The sequence below is a fragment of the Euprymna scolopes genome, chromosome 8 (genome assembly GCF_053919585.1).
Source record: "Euprymna scolopes isolate OS-2025 chromosome 8, ASM5391958v1, whole genome shotgun sequence".
In the NCBI taxonomy this organism is placed as follows: domain Eukaryota; kingdom Metazoa; phylum Mollusca; class Cephalopoda; order Sepiida; family Sepiolidae; genus Euprymna; species Euprymna scolopes.
Genome location: NC_136489.1, coordinates 170,740,474 through 170,761,231, shown reverse-complemented (window position 1 = coordinate 170,761,231; position 20,758 = coordinate 170,740,474). Strand labels below are relative to the sequence as shown.

The following is a 20,758-nucleotide window of genomic DNA, read 5'->3' as shown; positions in this document are numbered from 1 at the left end:
CTCTCTTAGAGACGGACACTATTTGATCACGTTTCCATGGTATGAGAATAGACTGAAAAGAGTTCAAGCTAACCACCATGTTGCCATTAAGGTCTTAAATAGAGTAGTTTGTGATTTGGAGAAAAAACGACTCCATGATGAATATTTAAGGGTTTTTGAAAATCTGGAACAAGAAGGAATAACAGAAGCCCTAAAGTGTTCCATTCATTCCTAACAGCATTCGTATGATTTACCAACACATTTTTTTTTTAAATTGCATTTTCACCCCAAACAAGGGTGCCAATTTGATGTAGGGGGCTACTATCTGGGCCATGATTGCAGGAATATTGTGTAGGGAGCTGAGCATTAAGATGTCTGCTTACACCAAAGGAATTCCAAAATTTAGCAGTTCTGGAAAAGAAACTATTAGAGTAGGCGGCTTTCTGTCATCTGGGGATTTCTACTGTGAAGAGGTGGGATTTTGCTGCTTGTCAGGTTTATTGGGAGTATTTATGTCGAGGGGGTACAAGGACTTGTAGTTCATCGGAGCATATGCCATAAAAATACTTGTAAAATAGGCAGAGGGATGCAACATTTCATCAATGGGACAGAGGCCAAAACCTAGTTCAGGACCTATTGGGTTGGCGACTCTTTTGAACCCTGTCCAGGAGTGAGAGTCCAGTAGCAGATGCACCAGCCCAAATGTGACAACACTACCCTATACATGGGCGAATGGTGGCCTGGTAGAGGTACAGGATACTTTCATGCGTAAGTAACTTTCTAGCACAGTAGAGAGAGCCCACCTTCTTCGCAGCAATGTCTCCTTCTTCAATGTATCTGTTCAAATTCATGTTCCCTCTAAACATTAAGCCGAGGAATTTGAAAGAAATACTTTCAGGTAATGTATCATTAGCCATAGTTATTATTGGTAGAGAAGGTTTCTTGTAATTATTGAAGGAAATAGGCTTGGTCTTGGTAGCATTCAATGTCACCATCCATTTTTGTCTCCATTCTACTACAGATTGGAGGTCTTCTTCTAGGGTTTCTGCTATTATCTTAGTTCATTTGTTTTCCCCTTGCACCTACTATGGAGTGTGGTGTCATCAGCAAATATCCTCATCTCAGAAACTATTTTATCAGAGAAGTCAATTATGAATATCAGGAATAATAAGTCCAAGGATCGACCCTTGAGGTACATCTGCATTTATATCATATTGATCTGACGTACGTCCATCAAGGACAACCTGGATTCTTCTCTTACTGAAGAAGGATTTAATTAAATTATCATCCAGTAATACCGTAGGATCTGATTTTCCTGAGAAGACCCTCATGCCATACCCTGTCAAAAGCTTTGGATATATCTAGGGCTACTGCCCTACCTTCTCCTGCTTTATCCAGTGTATGGTAAATATGTTCAGAGATTACAGTTAGGATATCTGCAATAGAAAGGGCTTGCCTAAAAGTGGTTTCTCTCCGCAAAGGAAAATCAGGGAGGGAGTGGTTTGCTGGGTCCACTGTAGAGTTTGAGACAAACTGACTGGCAAACATGTTAGCCTTCTCAGTTGCCATGCAAGCAATCTCATGATTGTTGAATAGTGGGGGAATTGTAGATTGCCCATTATGCACTACACTGTTGTAGATTTTCTAGAAATCACGAGTTCTTAATTTCTGCATTTCAATGCATTTTCTGGTGGTTTTGGTGTATTCCCCCTTACCTGTCATGATTTCCTTCTTTGCAATTACTTCCAGCTTCTATTAACTTTTGTCTGTTTGTACTGGACTTATGCCGGATAAATCTGTAGTATGCATGTTGCCTTTGAGCAATGACAGCTGTGCAAGTAGAAGTAAAATATTGGGGAGAGTGGGTTTGCTATAGAACTTCCATTGTGAGAACATGTGCTTCAATTGCCGCTTTGAACCATTTGGTGGTCTCATTTTTTCTGCAGGAAGAGAACAGATACTTCCCCATGAGCCATCTCTGATGAAATCTCTGATGGCTGCTCAGTCTGCTTTCTTAGAGTATCTTGTTGTTTTAAGCTTCAGCTTTAGGTCGAGAGTTAAAGTGATTTCTATCATTATCGCAACGTTATCAGCATTCCCGAGTGGGCTATGGGCATTCTTACACAATCCTCGAGAACTGTGGTCAGAAATAGATCAAGAAGTGAGGCTTGTTGATCTTGTTGATCTGGGAGATAGGTCGAAAACGTAACTGTCTCTGATGGGGAATGAGTTATAGAGAAGTTATATGTCATACTACCAGCTGCATCTGTATAAAAACCAAGCCAATTACTGTAGTGGACAGTAAAGTCACCAAATACATGTACTTGTGTGCTAATATCAAGGGAGAGTGCTGTATCTATGCCGTCAGAGACTTGGTCGATTAGGATGCAGTCTTGGGTCGAGGGAGACCTGTAGAGAAAATATAAGTAGCTAACGCTATGTTACAAGTCTAAAGCACATGAAGATCTGGTCATCTGATTCTAGTTTTGATTCTCTAGTCAAGAGTGTTTCGAATATACACTTCAAGTCCGTGCATATGTCTAAGTCCTTACGGCAAAGTGGGAGATAGGCATGTTAAAGTGGTTGTAGGGGATGAAGGAGCATAGGTTAGTTTCATTTAGCACTAAGATATCCGAGGAGTTTGTTAGGAGAAATGATTCAACAGCATCCAAATTAGTTCTAAACCTGTGGATATTCAATATGCAAGCCTCAAGGGGAGAAGCGAATTAGTTTTGTTTGAGTTTGCACTTGGTTTAATCATAATTTTTTATTGAAGTGTCATTTTATTTCATTTAAAAGTGTCAGTTTTAGAGTGAGAGGTACTGAACAAAGTAGTTGTGTAGAATTGTGTAGAATATCAAACATGCAACACAATTAGACCATCAGCGCATCTTCATCTGCAGAATTGTGGCCTTGGGAAAGCCCACCGGAGATGGATGCAGGGTCCCTTTCCATGCGCAACATGGCACTACAATCATCCCGATATAATACAAGTGATGATGGAGCAGTTGTTCTCAGTGCTACCAAAGAGTTAGGGCTTCTGTACTGTCCGTCGGAATACAGCAGCCAAATTGTCAAACCGGTGCCCTTAACCTATCAGACATACGGCATACCCTCGCACATCTACAGTGACAATGCAAAGTCATTTGTTGCAGGGTGCAGTGTGATACATGAAGCTTTTACCTCCAGTGCATACAAGGAAAGATTTGGGACATGTGAAATAGAACATGTTAAAATACCCTTGTACTCTTCTGGGTATGGAAGTGTTTGGGAGAGGCTCATTAGAACTACAAAGTCCTGGTTGTATAAACAGATTAATCAAGCCAGCTACTACATTGTCTGATGTCCAGACTGTTATAAATGACTGGCCTTTTATTTATAGGAGTTCCTCGGACCAAGGGTTGGAAATCATAAAGTCATGGTTGTATAAACAGATTAATCAAGCCAGCTAATACATTGTCTGATGTCAAGACTGTTATAAATGACTGGCCTTTTATTTATAGGAGTTCCTCGGACCAAGGGTTGGAAATCATAAAGTCATGGTTGTATAAACAGATTAATCAAGCCAGCTACTACATTGTCTGATGTCCAGACTGTTATAAATGACTGGCCTTTTATTTATAGGAGTTCCTCGGACCAAGGGTTGGAAATCATAAAGTCATGGTTGTATAAACAGATTAATCAAGCCAGCTAATACATTGTCTGATGTCAAGACTGTTATAAATGACTGGCCTTTTATTTATAGGAGTTCCTCGGACCAAGGGTTGGAAATCATAAAGTCATGGTTGTATAAACAGATTAATCAAGCCAGCTAATACATTGTCTGATGTCAAGACTGTTATAAATGACTGGCCTTTTATTTATAGGAGTTCCTCGGACCAAGGGTTGGAAATCATAAAGTCATGGTTGTATAAACAGATTAATCAAGCCAGCTACTACATTGTCTGATGTCCAGACTGTTATAAATGACTGGCCTTTTATTTATAGGAGTTCCTCGGACCAAGGGTTGGAAATCATAAAGTCATGGTTGTATAAACAGATTAATCAAGCCAGCTACTACATTGTCTGATGTCCAGACTGTTATAAATGACTGGCCTTTTATTTATAGGAGTTCCTCGGACCAAGGGTTGGAAATCATAAAGTCATGTTTGTATAAACAGATTAATCAAGCCAGCTACTACATTGTCTGATGTCCAGACTGTTATAAATGACTGGCCTTTTATTTATAGGAGTTCCTCGGACCAAGGGTTGGAAATCATAAAGTCATGGTTGTATAAACAGATTAATCAAGCCAGCTACTACATTGTCTGATGTCCAGACTGTTATAAATGACTGGCCTTTTATTTATAGGAGTTCCTCGGACCAAGGGTTGGGAACCATAAAGTCATGGTTGTATAAACAGATTAATCAAGCCAGCTACTACATTGTCTGATGTCTAGACTGTTATAAATGACTGGCCTTTTATTTATAGGAGTTCCTCAGACCAAGGGTTGGAAATCATAAAGTCATCGTTGTATAAACAGATAAATCAAGCCAGCTACTACATTGTCTGATGTCCAGACTGTTATAAATGACTGGCCTTTTATTTATAGGAGTTCCTCGGACCAAGGGTTGGAAATCATAAAGTCATGGTTGTATAAACAGATTAATCAAGCCAGCTACTACATTGTCTGATGTCCAGACTGTTATAAATGACTGGCCTTTTATTTATAGGAGTTCCTCGGACCAAGGGTTGGAAATCATGAAGTCATGTTTGTATAAACAGATTAATCAAGCCAGCTACTACATTGTCTGATGTCCAGACTGTTATAAATGACTGGCCTTTTATTTATAGGAGTTCCTCGGACCAAGGGTTGGAAATCATAAAGTCATGGTTGTATAAACAGATTAATCAAGCCAGCTACTACATTGTCTGATGTCCAGACTGTTATAAATGACTGGCCTTTTATTTATAGGAGTTCCTCGGACCAAGGGTTGGAAATCATAAAGTCATGTTTGTATAAACAGATTAATCAAGCCAGCTACTACATTGTCTGATGTCCAGACTGTTATAAATGACTGGCCTTTTATTTATAGGAGTTCCTCGGACCAAGGGTTGGAAATCATAAAGTCATGTTTGTATAAACAGATTAATCAAGCCAGCTACTACATTGTCTGATGTCCAGACTGTTATAAATGACTGGCCTTTTATTTATAGGAGTTCCTCGGACCAAGGGTTGGAAATCATAAAGTCATGTTTGTATAAACAGATTAATCAAGCCAGCTACTACATTGTCTGATGTCCAGACTGTTATAAATGACTGGCCTTTTATTTATAGGAGTTCCTCGGACCAAGGGTTGGAAATCATAAAGTCATGTTTGTATAAACAGATTAATCAAGCCATTGTCTGATGTCCAGACTGTTATAAATGACTGGCCTTTTATTTATAGGAGTTCCTCGGACCAAGGGTTGGAAATCATAAAGTCATGTTTGTATAAACAGATTAATCAAGCCATTGTCTGATGTCCAGACTGTTATAAATGACTGGCCTTTTATTTATAGGAGTTCCTCGGACCAAGGGTTGGAAATCATAAAGTCATGGTTGTATAAACAGATTAATCAAGCCAGCTACTACATTGTCTGATGTCCAGACTGTTATAAATGACTGGCCTTTTATTTATAGGAGTTCCTCGGACCAAGGGTTGGAAATCATAAAGTCATGTTTGTATAAACAGATTAATCAAGCCAGCTACTACATTGTCTGATGTCCAGACTGTTATAAATGACTGGCCTTTTATTTATAGGAGTTCCTCAGACCAAGGGTTCGAAATCATAAAGTCATGGTTGTATAAACAGATTAATCAAGCCAGCTACTACATTGTCTGATGTCCAGACTGTTATAAATGACTGGCCTTTTATTTATAGGAGTTCCTCGGACCAAGGGTTGGAAATCATAAAGTCATGTTTGTATAAACAGATTAATCAAGCCAGCTACTACATTGTCTGATGTCCAGACTGTTATAAATGACTGGCCTTTTATTTATAGGAGTTCCTCAGACCAAGGGTTGGAAATCATAAAGTCATGGTTGTATAAACAGATTAATCAAGCCATTGTCTGATGTCCAGACTGTTATAAATGACTGGCCTTTTATTTATAGGAGTTCCTCGGACCAAGGGTTGGAAATCATAAAGTCATGTTTGTATAAACAGATTAATCAAGCCATTGTCTGATGTCCAGACTGTTATAAATGACTGGCCTTTTATTTATAGGAGTTCCTCGGACCAAGGGTTGGAAATCATAAAGTCATGTTTGTATAAACAGATTAATCAAGCCATTGTCTGATGTCCAGACTGTTATAAATGACTGGCCTTTTATTTATAGGAGTTCCTCGGACCAAGGGTTGGAAATCATAAAGTCATGGTTGTATAAACAGATTAATCAAGCCAGCTACTACATTGTCTGATGTCCAGACTGTTATAAATGACTGGCCTTTTATTTATAAGAGTTCCTCGGACCAAGGGTTGGAAATCATAAAGTCATGTTTGTATAAACAGATTAATCAAGCCAGCTACTACATTGTCTGATGTCCAGACTGTTATAAATGACTGGCCTTTTATTTATAGGAGTTCCTCGGACCAAGGGTTCGAAATCATAAAGTCATGGTTGTATAAACAGATTAATCAAGCCAGCTACTACATTGTCTGATGTCCAGACTGTTATAAATGACTGGCCTTTTATTTATAGGAGTTCCTCGGACCAAGGGTTGGAAATCATAAAGTCATGTTTGTATAAACAGATTAATCAAGCCAGCTACTACATTGTCTGATGTCCAGACTGTTATAAATGACTGGCCTTTTATTTATAGGAGTTCCTCAGACCAAGGGTTGGAAATCATAAAGTCATGGTTGTATAAACAGATTAATCAAGCCAGCTACTACATTGTCTGATGTCCAGACTGTTATAAATGACTGGCCTTTTATTTATAGGAGTTCCTCGGACCAAGGGTTGGAAATCATAAAGTCATGGTTGTATAAACAGATTAATCAAGCCAGCTACTACATTGTCTGATGTCCAGACTGTTATAAATGACTGGCCTTTTATTTATAGGAGTTCCTCAGACCAAGGGTTGGAAATCATAAAGTCATGGTTGTATAAACAGATTAATCAAGCCAGCTACTACATTGTCTGATGTCCAGACTGTTATAAATGACTGGCCTTTTATTTATAGGAGTTCCTCGGACCAAGGGTTGGAAATCATAAAGTCATGGTTGTATAAACAGATTAATCAAGCCAGCTACTACATTGTCTGATGTCCAGACTGTTATAAATGACTGGCCTTTTATTTATAGGAGTTCCTCGGACCAAGGGTTGGAAATCATAAAGTCATGTTTGTATAAACAGATTAATCAAGCCAGCTACTACATTGTCTGATGTCCAGACTGTTATAAATGACTGGCCTTTTATTTATAGGAGTTCCTCAGACCAAGGGTTGGAAATCATAAAGTCATGGTTGTATAAACAGATTAATCAAGCCAGCTACTACATTGTCTGATGTCCAGACTGTTATAAATGACTGGCCTTTTATTTATAGGAGTTCCTCGGACCAAGGGTTGGAAATCATAAAGTCATGGTTGTATAAACAGATTAATCAAGCCAGCTACTACATTGTCTGATGTCCAGACTGTTATAAATGACTGGCCTTTTATTTATAGGAGTTCTTCGGACCAAGGGTTGGAAATCATAAAGTCATGGTTGTATAAACAGATTAATCAAGCCAGCTACTACATTGTCTGATGTCCAGACTGTTATAAATGACTGGCCTTTTATTTATAGGAGTTCCTCGGACCAAGGGTTGGAAATCATAAAGTCATGTTTGTATAAACAGATTAATCAAGCCAGCTACTACATTGTCTGATGTCCAGACTGTTATAAATGACTGGCCTTTTATTTATAGGAGTTCCTCAGACCAAGGGTTGGAAATCATAAAGTCATGGTTGTATAAACAGATTAATCAAGCCAGCTACTACATTGTCTGATGTCCAGACTGTTATAAATGACTGGCCTTTTATTTATAGGAGTTCCTCGGACCAAGGGTTGGAAATCATAAAGTCATGGTTGTATAAACAGATTAATCAAGCCAGCTACTACATTGTCTGATGTCCAGACTGTTATAAATGACTGGCCTTTTATTTATAGGAGTTCCTCGGACCAAGGGTTGGAAATCATAAAGTCATGGTTGTATAAACAGATTAATCAAGCCAGCTACTACATTGTCTGATGTCCAGACTGTTATAAATGACTGGCCTTTTATTTATAGGAGTTCCTCGGACCAAGGGTTGGAAATCATAAAGTCATGGTTGTATAAACAGATTAATCAAGCCAGCTACTACATTGTCTGATGTCCAGACTGTTATAAATGACTGGCCTTTTATTTATAGGAGTTCCTCGGACCAAGGGTTCGAAATCATAAAGTCATGGTTGTATAAACAGATTAATCAAGCCAGCTACTACATTGTCTGATGTCCAGACTGTTATAAATGACTGGCCTTTTATTTATAGGAGTTCCTCGGACCAAGGGTTGGAAATCATAAAGTCATGGTTGTATAAACAGATTAATCAAGCCAGCTACTACATTGTCTGATGTCCAGACTGTTATAAATGACTCGCCTTTTATTTATAGGAGTTCCTCGGACCAAGGGTTGGAAATCATAAAGTCATGGTTGTATAAACAGATTAATCAAGCCAGCTACTACATTGTCTGATGTCCAGACTGTTATAAATGACTGGCCTTTTATTTATAGGAGTTCCTCGGACCAAGGGTTGGAAATCATAAAGTCATGGTTGTATAAACAGATTAATCAAGCCAGCTACTACATTGTCTGATGTCCAGACTGTTATAAATGACTGGCCTTTTATTTATAGGAGTTCCTCGGACCAAGGGTTGGAAATCATAAAGTCATGTTTGTATAAACAGATTAATCAAGCCAGCTACTACATTGTCTGATGTCCAGACTGTTATAAATGACTGGCCTTTTATTTATAGGAGTTCCTCAGGACCAAGGGTTGGAAATCATAAAGTCATGGTTGTATAAACAGATTAATCAAGCCAGCTACTACATTGTCTGATGTCCAGACTGTTATAAATGACTGGCCTTTTATTTATAGGAGTTCCTCGGACCAAGGGTTGGAAATCATAAAGTCATGGTTGTATAAACAGATTAATCAAGCCAGCTACTACATTGTCTGATGTCCAGACTGTTATAAATGACTGGCCTTTTATTTATAGGAGTTCCTCGGACCAAGGGTTGGAAATCATAAAGTCATGGTTGTATAAACAGATTAATCAAGCCAGCTACTACATTGTCTGATGTCCAGACTGTTATAAATGACTGGCCTTTTATTTATAGGAGTTCCTCGGACCAAGGGTTGGAAATCATAAAGTCATGTTTGTATAAACAGATTAATCAAGCCAGCTACTACATTGTCTGATGTCCAGACTGTTATAAATGACTGGCCTTTTATTTATAGGAGTTCCTCGGACCAAGGGTTGGAAATCATAAAGTCATGTTTGTATAAACAGATTAATCAAGCCAGCTACTACATTGTCTGATGTCCAGACTGTTATAAATGACTGGCCTTTTATTTATAGGAGTTCCTCGGACCAAGGGTTGGAAATCATAAAGTCATGTTTGTATAAACAGATTAATCAAGCCAGCTACTACATTGTCTGATGTCCAGACTGTTATAAATGACTGGCCTTTTATTTATAGGAGTTCCTCGGACAAAGGGTTAGAAATCATAAAGTCATGTTTGTATAAACAGATTAATCAAGCCAGCTACTACATTGTCTGATGTCCAGACTGTTATAAATGACTGGCCTTTTATTTATAGGAGTTCCTCGGACCAAGGGTTGGAAATCATAAAGTCATGTTTGTATAAACAGATTAATCAAGCCAGCTACTACATTGTCTGATGTCCAGACTGTTATAAATGACTGGCCTTTTATTTATAGGAGTTCCTCGGACCAAGGGTTGGAAATCATAAAGTCATGTTTGTATAAACAGATTAATCAAGCCAGCTACTACATTGTCTGATGTCCAGACTGTTATAAATGACTGGCCTTTTATTTATAGGAGTTCCTCGGACCAAGGGTTGGAAATCATAAAGTCATGGTTGTATAAACAGATTAATCAAGCCAGCTACTACATTGTCTGATGTCCAGACTGTTATAAATGACTGGCCTTTTATTTATAGGAGTTCCTCGGACCAAGGGTTGGAAATCATAAAGTCATGTTTGTATAAACAGATTAATCAAGCCAGCTACTACATTGTCTGATGTCCAGACTGTTATAAATGACTGGCCTTTTATTTATAGGAGTTCCTCGGACCAAGGGTTGGAAATCATAAAGTCATGGTTGTATAAACAGATTAATCAAGCCAGCTACTACATTGTCTGATGTCCAGACTGTTATAAATGACTGGCCTTTTATTTATAGGAGTTCCTCGGACCAAGGGTTGGAAATCATAAAGTCATGGTTGTATAAACAGATTAATCAAGCCAGCTACTACATTGTCTGATGTCCAGACTGTTATAAATGACTGGCCTTTTATTTATAGGAGTTCCTCGGACCAAGGGTTGGAAATCATAAAGTCATGGTTGTATAAACAGATTAATCAAGCCAGCTACTACATTGTCTGATGTCCAGACTGTTATAAATGACTGGCCTTTTATTTATAGGAGTTCCTCGGACCAAGGGTTGGAAATCATAAAGTCATGGTTGTATAAACAGATTAATCAAGCCAGCTACTACATTGTCTGATGTCCAGACTGTTATAAATGACTGGCCTTTTATTTATAGGAGTTCCTCGGACCAAGGGTTGGAAATCATAAAGTCATGTTTGTATAAACAGATTAATCAAGCCAGCTACTACATTGTCTGATGTCCAGACTGTTATAAATGACTGGCCTTTTATTTATAGGAGTTCCTCGGACCAAGGGTTGGAAATCATAAAGTCATGGTTGTATAAACAGATTAATGAAGCCAGCTACTACATTGTCTGATGTCCAGACTGTTATAAATGACTGGCCTTTTATTTATAGGAGTTCCTCGGACCAAGGGTTGGAAATCATAAAGTCATGGTTGTATAAACAGATTAATCAAGCCAGCTACTACATTGTCTGATGTCCAGACTGTTATAAATGACTGGCCTTTTATTTATAGGAGTTCCTCGGACCAAGGGTTGGAAATCATAAAGTCATGGTTGTATAAACAGATTAATCAAGCCAGCTACTACATTGTCTGATGTCCAGACTGTTATAAATGACTGGCCTTTTATTTATAGGAGTTCCTCGGACCAAGGGTTGGAAATCATAAAGTCATGTTTGTATAAACAGATTAATCAAGCCAGCTACTACATTGTCTGATGTCCAGACTGTTATAAATGACTGGCCTTTTATTTATAGGAGTTCCTCGGACCAAGGGTTGGAAATCATAAAGTCATGTTTGTATAAATAGATTAATCAAGCCAGCTACTACATTGTCTGATGTCCAGACTGTTATAAATGACTGGCCTTTTATTTATAGGAGTTCCTCGGACCAAGGGTTGGAAATCATAAAGTCATGGTTGTATAAACAGATTAATCAAGCCAGCTACTACATTGTCTGATGTCCAGACTGTTATAAATGACTGGCCTTTTATTTATAGGAGTTCCTCGGACCAAGGGTTGGAAATCATAAAGTCATGTTTGTATAAACAGATTAATCAAGCCAGCTACTACATTGTCTGATGTCCAGACTGTTATAAATGACTGGCCTTTTATTTATAGGAGTTCCTCGGACCAAGGGTTGGAAATCATAAAGTCATGTTTGTATAAACAGATTAATCAAGCCAGCTACTACATTGTCTGATGTCCAGACTGTTATAAATGACTGGCCTTTTATTTATAGGAGTTCCTCGGACCAAGGGTTGGAAATCATAAAGTCATGGTTGTATAAACAGATTAATCAAGCCAGCTACTACATTGTCTGATGTCCAGACTGTTATAAATGACTGGCCTTTTATTTATAGGAGTTCCTCGGACCAAGGGTTGGAAATCATAAAGTCATGTTTGTATAAATAGATTAATCAAGCCAGCTACTACATTGTCTGATGTCCAGACTGTTATAAATGACTGGCCTTTTATTTATAGGAGTTCCTCGGACCAAGGGTTGGAAATCATAAAGTCATGGTTGTATAAACAGATTAATCAAGCCAGCTACTACATTGTCTGATGTCCAGACTGTTATAAATGACTGGCCTTTTATTTATAGGAGTTCCTCGGACCAAGGGTTGGAAATCATAAAGTCATGTTTGTATAAACAGATTAATCAAGCCAGCTACTACATTGTCTGATGTCCAGACTGTTATAAATGACTGGCCTTTTATTTATAGGAGTTCCTCGGACCAAGGGTTGGAAATCATAAAGTCATGGTTGTATAAACAGATTAATCAAGCCAGCTACTACATTGTCTGATGTCCAGACTGTTATAAATGACTGGCCTTTTATTTATAGGAGTTCCTCGGACCAAGGGTTGGAAATCATAAAGTCATGTTTGTATAAATAGATTAATCAAGCCAGCTACTACATTGTCTGATGTCCAGACTGTTATAAATGACTGGCCTTTTATTTATAGGAGTTCCTCGGACCAAGGGTTGGAAATCATAAAGTCATGGTTGTATAAACAGATTAATCAAGCCAGCTACTACATTGTCTGATGTCCAGACTGTTATAAATGACTGGCCTTTTATTTATAGGAGTTCCTCGGACCAAGGGTTGGAAATCATAAAGTCATGTTTGTATAAACAGATTAATCAAGCCAGCTACTACATTGTCTGATGTCCAGACTGTTATAAATGACTGGCCTTTTATTTATAGGAGTTCCTCGGACCAAGGGTTGGAAATCATAAAGTCATGTTTGTATAAATAGATTAATCAAGCCAGCTACTACATTGTCTGATGTCCAGACTGTTATAAATGACTGGCCTTTTATTTATAGGAGTTCCTCGGACCAAGGGTTGGAAATCATAAAGTCATGGTTGTATAAACAGATTAATCAAGCCAGCTACTACATTGTCTGATGTCCAGACTGTTATAAATGACTGGCCTTTTATTTATAGGAGTTCCTCGGACCAAGGGTTTGAAATCATAAAGTCATGTTTGTATAAACAGATTAATCAAGCCAGCTACTACATTGTCTGATGTCCAGACTGTTATAAATGACTGGCCTTTTATTTATAGGAGTTCCTCGGACCAAGGGTTGGAAATCATAAAGTCATGTTTGTATAAATAGATTAATCAAGCCAGCTACTACATTGTCTGATGTCCAGACTGTTATAAATGACTGGCCTTTTATTTATAGGAGTTCCTCGGACCAAGGGTTGGAAATCATAAAGTCATGGTTGTATAAACAGATTAATCAAGCCAGCTACTACATTGTCTGATGTCCAAACTGTTATAAATGACTGGCCTTTTATTTATAGGAGTTCCTCGGACCAAGGGTTGGAAATCATAAAGTCATGTTTGTATAAACAGATTAATCAAGCCAGCTACTACATTGTCTGATGTCCAGACTGTTATAAATGACTGGCCTTTTATTTATAGGAGTTCCTCAGACCAAGGGTTGGAAATCATAAAGTCATGGTTGTATAAACAGATTAATCAAGCCAGCTACTACATTGTCTGATGTCCAGACTGTTATAAATGACTGGCCTTTTATTTATAGGAGTTCCTCGGACCAAGGGTTGGAAATCATAAAGTCATGTTTGTATAAACAGATTAATCAAGCCTACATTGTCTGATGTCCAGACTGTTATAAATGACTGGCCTTTTATTTATAGGAGTTCCTCGGACCAAGGGTTGGAAATCATAACCCCTAACCACTTTTTACACCCAGTAATTAATCTTCAGTTGATACTAAGGATATACAAGAAGGATATCAGCAAAATTGAGCTCCCGTCTAGAAAGTATCTGTTGAAGTCTTTAAGTTACTGTGATGAGACATTAAAAAAATTCAAGAGAATCTGGTATCAGGAATACTTGTGAAGTTTGAATCTTAATCTGGAAGAATATCTAATTCAGTGTCTGAGGGCAAATAAGTGATAATCAAGGCTCCTAACCAGAGTCAGCCATTTTGGGTATTAGGAAGAATTACCCTTTCATATCCAGGTAAAGACGGATTGGTAAGATATGTTCAAGTTAAGCGTGGAGATGGATCTTTGCAGGTTCACTCATTGAAGAATCTTTACTTCTTAAAATTGACAGCTGAGAGAATTCGGCTTGTGCAGGATAACAGTGATGCTGAGGAAGACATCTCCCTAGCTATTATATATGAGGATAACCCCGTGGAAGTGGAATTCATTGAGAGTTGCCCGGTTTGCAGTTTACCAGATGATTGTAATGCTACGATTTGCTGCGATATGTGTGATAATTGGTTTCATTTAGCTTGTGTTGGCATGCATCAGTTTCTACCAATGGAAGAAAATTGGTATTGTCCAAACTGCCTCGATTGGAATTCCTTTATGGAGGATTTGCCGTCCTTCCATTCTGATAGTCCTTGTGTTGAACCATCTGATAAGGTGATGAGCAGATTTGGATCTGCCCTGGATGTGGACATCCAGATGATGAAACTGCTCTGATTTGTTGTGACAGATGGCAAACCTGGTATCATTTCCATTGCATAGGAATCCAACATCCTCCGCCTGAAGAGGAAAGTTAGTATTCTTCTCATTGCTTATAATTGAAGCAGTGATAAGTTAATAGCAAAAAAATATTCCTTTTTTTTTCCTTGTAAGAGGGTAGTGTGTAGAAAATAAGTACCTACCTGCCACGACGGCTGGGATGATCGAAGGAAACAGTGGCCTCTTTTAGTTTGCCTTATATTAAGTTTGTTGACATGCATAAATGACATTTTCACATGATTTAATCATGTGTCCACCTCTCTTTTTTTCTTCTTTAAAAGCGGTTGTATGCCACATAGGTATTGCTTAACTCTTTTGACACATTTAGTGCATTTCAGTCTACCAGACCTCCTATTATGTTATGCTCTAGTTCTTTAGTATTTAATTGTGTCATCTATTTAATCTGTTAAACAGTTCAAGTTTTTGACGAATGTATAGAAGGCAATTAGTTGTTTCACAAAAGACACTTGACGTAAGTTTATAAAAAAAGAATGACAATTTATTTTCTGTTCAATTCTTTCTCAATGTGCTATAGAGAGAGAGAGAGAGAGAGAGAGACAGACTGACAGAGAGAGAGAGAGATGGGGTGTGGTGGAGTGTTGTGGGTGACACAAAATGACAAATGGTCATCTTGATGCCCGTCTTCTGACTTTTTCATTGGCTGGCATTTGTTTTTATTTACAAAAACTTTAGATATGAATTTCATTTTTCCATGCCGCATTTCATTGGCCCTTACTAAATTCGTCCAAGGCCAAATTTCAATAGGACTGTTTTCAAAACTTGTCAATTGAAAAATGTTGATTTCAAAGTTTCTGCACTCTTCTTTCACTTGTTATGACTTTTGATGACATTTGTTGGTTTGAAGCTTTCCACAATATTTGCGTGATTGCATCCAGCTCCATATGCGTGTGTTCACAAGCAGCAATAATTCTGGCATTGCGCAGAATACTATTCAATACTCAGAGATAGATCTAGGTTGCAAAAAGGCAACGTGTTGCAATGTCACTTACTTCTAAACTTTATCTTCTGGGAATCTCCCATATTATTTCGATCATTATATCATTTGGGTGAAAATATTAAATAAACAATGCTTAATTTAATATGAGATTGTTAGTTTGAGAAATTAATTGTTTTCAAGTGCTGGAAATATTCTTCACAAGACTTTTTAGGGCAATTTGCATAAGTGAGTTTATGCAAATTCCCCACTATTACTTGAGGAGAGGCTATATATAAACACTAAAAAAAGAACCTTTGACGAGAAGAGGTCAAAAAAGAATTTACCAAAAGGATGAGAGAAGCTCAAAAGGAATTTACTGAAAGGAATGAAAACACTTCTCACTTCTGTTACCTAAATTTCTTCAACAAAAAAGAACGTTCCTCAGAAGACACATTTTTTAAACTACCAATCTTCAAACTGACATAAGTATTACTCTTTATTGTATTTGTAATTATAATTGAATATAATTTGTTTTTTAATGTAATAACTTGTTGGTTTTTAATTGCCTTTGCCCGAAAAACGTAAGGTTGTTTTGCTACAAAAGATTGTTCTTTTCTATAATCAAAAAAAAGTGTTAGAAATAACTCAAGAAAATTTCGAACACAAATTATAGTGATTTCATTAATACTGACTTCAAAGGCATTTTTTGTAATATTCATGTATTAGTTTTATTATTTTAATTGTTAACATCTTCAATGCTTTATTTTCATAAAAAAGCAAAAATAAATTCATATATTTTTTAATACTTAAAACTATAACTTTAATAAAGGTGTTTTTTTTACATAAAATAATACATTTTCACTAAGATTAAAAAAAAAATAATCAGTTCATTACATTTTATGATTGTACATTCAATAAATGCAGAAAATTTCATTAAATTTATTTCCTGAATTTTTGTGATTTTGAAGTGCAGGCAGGAGCCAAAATGTGTATATATTTTGAGGAGTGACTATTCATTTTGCACGTGTCTAACAAATACATGTTTTGTATAAAGAAATACACACTTTAAATATGTAAACATTATCTAAAGTTATCCAATATGGCAAAAAGACAGGCATTTTGGATAACTTGTTAATATTTATTTAATGTTTACATCTTTAAAGCGTGTATTTCTTAATATATTTTAACTCGAAAGATTCCTCATATAATAATATCTAACAAAAAAATTGACATTCCAGCATATTCCGAGACATTTCATTGTCGAGTTACTTCCCCTGCTTTCTAGACGGTGATAGATGATTCGGCATTCCTGACTGTTAAATGTTTTTGACTCCTAATAGGGGGGTATGACACCAATGATTTTAACGATCGTTTTTTATAACCACAACTTATAATAACCAATTAATAGGAAGCTCCCAAAGTTACTATAAAAACTGTCAAATTTTTTATTCAATCAGTTCACCGTCATCTCCGTCACAAACCTGCCTTTGATTCATCGCCAACATCTTTGTTACTGGGAATTACTTAACACTCAAGATCAGAACTGCACTGATTCTTCACCGCCATCTTTGTTCAACATAATGTCTCAACACTTAACACTGACAAAACATCTTCCAACAAATATTTTAACTGAAGAAATTTATCACATTCTTAGATGAATTATTATTATTAGTAGTAGTAATGTTTGTATTATCATAATTTGGCATAAGAATGATACGTTTCTGTAAAAAAAAAAAATTTTTATTTACTTTTAAGAATATTTCACATAAAGAAAGTTAAGTTACAAGAAATAAATATTACACATTTTTTAGGTACGACCTAAAATGGCAGGATAAGGATAAACATAGTTTTGAAAGCCAGTTTATCATATTTTTTTTTTTTTTTTGGTCTCTAACTACTTTTTGATTGTATTTGAAAGATTAAAGATTAAAGTTAATTTCCAAAAGGAAAAAAATATTTGTACACATGAAAAATTAAGTTATAATGAAAAATATTTTCACGGCAACCCAGCAAGCTAACAAATTCAGCTAAATTTTGAAGTTAAATTCATTTTAAAAATCTTTTAAAAGATAAATATTAGTTTTTTGGATCTATTTCAAAGATAATTAGTAAAGTCCTAAGATATTAAATTAAAAAGCACCTTGTTTGAACAAAAATAGCTTAATTAGTCCCCTAAATCGAAGAGAGAGTCTACATTTGCAGAATCACAACAAAACCAAAGTCGTGTAAACATGGATTATACGGAAGCCCAAAATGTCAGAAAGTCAAAAGGCTGTCTGAAAATGCGTCAGGTAGTTAAAGGGAGGTGGGGGTGTTGGTTTTCTTCTTTTTCCCCCCCAAGCCGTGCATCAGTACATTCCTATTGAGGACGTTTGTATAATTTTTACCATTCTTAATTTAATTATTTTTTTATGTTCCTGCTTTTAAATTAAAATATATATATTTTTCAAGATTATATAAAAATTATGTCACGCTGAAAGTTTTACATCTGTTCAAGTAAGGAAAATATTAGAATCTTACATTTAAAAATTATACTAAACCTGTAATCTAAAAAAAAACAAAGGTAGAACTATTTTTAGCAATTATAATGTTTTGTGTGTGAAAATATTAAATAAACAATGCTTAATTCAATGATAATATTGGTAGTTTGAGAAATTAATTTTTCTTCATGCTATATCAAATTACTTAATATGGGCTTTAGAGGCTTTTTTCATAATGTTCCTGTAAAAATTAATTTTTATTAATTGTTACAATTTACGATGCTTTATGTTCATAAAAAAGCAAAAAAAAAAATTCATACATTTTCTTTTACAACTAATAACTTAAGTAAAGGTATTTTTTTGTTTGAACAAAATAATACATTTCCACTAAAATTCAAATAAAAAATAATGGATTCATTATATTCCGTGATCATTATTTAATAAATACTGAAAATTTCATTAAAATGGGTTAATTTCCTGATTTTTGGTGAATTTTTAAGTAAAGGGAGGGGTCAAAATGTTGGCAGATTTGCCGTTTAGTTGTACAAATAGCCTCCAACCCTGTTATTAAAAAAGGGACACGTTGGATCGTCACCGGTACATATCTAGAAATTTGTTTACGTATAATTTATTTTATTTTAACCACATTGTTTAAGAAATAAAATGATTAAATATGTTTTATTTTATAATTTAAAATTTTGGTCGACCTAGACGAGAGTACCCAAAATGGCCGACCAGGACTGAGATATGACACGTGACCGGATGTAATGGAAGAAATATCTCATGTATTTAATTTAAGCCGTCGTTTCGTATCTTACAACATCGTATCTTACAACATATACAACAAATACTTTATTGTAACTTTTTCTTTAATAATCTATATTTAATAAATATTTATATAAAATTATCAGAATTGAAAAAAAAGCCAAGCTGGCAACCCTGATAGGCACTTGAATGTACTTTGGCAACACGGCTCTAGCTGAAATAATTTATTAAGGAAACAACGTAAATAAATAAATTAGAGAAAAGGGAAAAAAAACAATTTCTTTTTTCTGATAATTTTATATAAATATTTATAAATTATTAAAGATTAAAGAAAAAGTTACAATAAAGTATTTGTTGTATATGTTGTAAGATACGATGTTGTAAGATACGAAACGACGGCTTAAATTAAATACATGAGATATTTCTTCCATTACATCCGGTCAAGTGTCATATCTCAGTCCTGGTCGGCCATTTTGGGTACTCTCGTCTAGGTCGACCAAAATTTTTATTGTATAATTAAACATTTAAAACATTAAACAATACAAATAATACGTTGTTTAACAAATAAAAAAGAAATGGAAAATGAAGTTTGAAAATGATTAAATGTGTTTTATTTTATAATTTAAAATTGAAAACATTGAACAATACAAATAAGATTTTGGTTTGATTTTACATTTTATATTGTTCTCGGATCCATATGATAATACATCTCCACAATAATTCAATATTTAACTTCATCTTTCATTATTTCTTTTTTAGAACAAAACCAACTTTTTTATTTACATTGTTTAATGTTTTTATTTTTAAATTATAAAATAAAACATATTTAGTCATTTTAAAACTTAATCTTGTATTATTTCTCTTTTTTTATATTTGTTAAACAACGTGGCTTATTTTAATTAAATTTTTATCACAGGATTACATTTTCAATAATCACGTAAATATGAACATCTGTTTACGATATATATGCCGGTGTCGATCCAACGTGTCCCTTTTTTGATAACAGGGTTGGAGGCTATTTGTACAACTAAACGGCAAATCTGCCAAAATGTTTGTACATTTTGAGCATCGGCATTCATTTTGCACGTACCTATTTACGGTACATGGTTCAACTTCAATGTAATTGTTTGATTATGTTATAAAATGTTTCTTACTGATGTATGTCTTTTTGAATTTCCACGGGCTCTGCCATGGCCACCGAGATATAATCTATCGGGTAGCCGTGGTTCTGCTAGTAATACATTATATCTGTTGGAAGATATTTCGTCGGGGACGCCAAACCATCTATCACCGTTTAGAAAACAGGGGAAGTCTAATGAAATGTCTAATGTCAACAAAAAAAAAAAATTAATGCCTAAAATCATTCCGTGAATTTACCCATAAAAGTCTGGTAATTTCTCGATTTGTTTTAAATAGTTTAAAAAAAAAAGGGCAGATGAGGAAAGGTTCTTTGTTTACATGTAAAGCTGGTTTAGTTTGAACATCAATGTATCTAAAACAAATGAAATAATAATGATTGGCTTCCATCCTGCAATAAAAAAAAAATGGAAAATCAATTAAATTCAAGTAATACTTACTTTTTGTTTTGAAAAAGAAATAATTCTTAGATTATTTAATTGATGAAGTTAACGGATGAGGGGTCAAAATTCAAAATGGCCACCAGAAGAGCAAGTTCGCAGAAAATTAAAAAATGAAAAATTTTAAATTAAATGTTTTGATACAGGGACGATTTTTGGGTGAATTTTACTGGTAAAATTATTTTCGTTTTATTTTATTGTAATATTTTGATGTTAGCAAACCAGAAAAATCCCCGACTCAAAGTTCGCAGTAAACGGTGTCCGTTCAGATTTAATTCCTGATATTAAAAACTTCCTGTTTTGGTTAAAAAATAAATAATG

At 35.5% G+C, this 20,758-nt stretch overlaps 1 protein-coding gene across 1 annotated transcript in view; it reads right to left on the bottom strand.

The window, feature by feature from the left end:
• LOC145284030 (uncharacterized) overlaps nucleotides 1-20,532 on the bottom strand; it is a 48,657-nt gene extending 28,125 nt beyond the window's left edge. Inside the window, exon 1 of the mRNA XM_080133121.1 lies at nucleotides 20,438-20,532. The gene's annotated coding sequence lies outside the window, so the exon portion shown is untranslated. The remainder of the gene's footprint in view (nucleotides 1-20,437) is intronic.
• Between the last annotated feature and the right edge of the window lie 226 nt (nucleotides 20,533-20,758).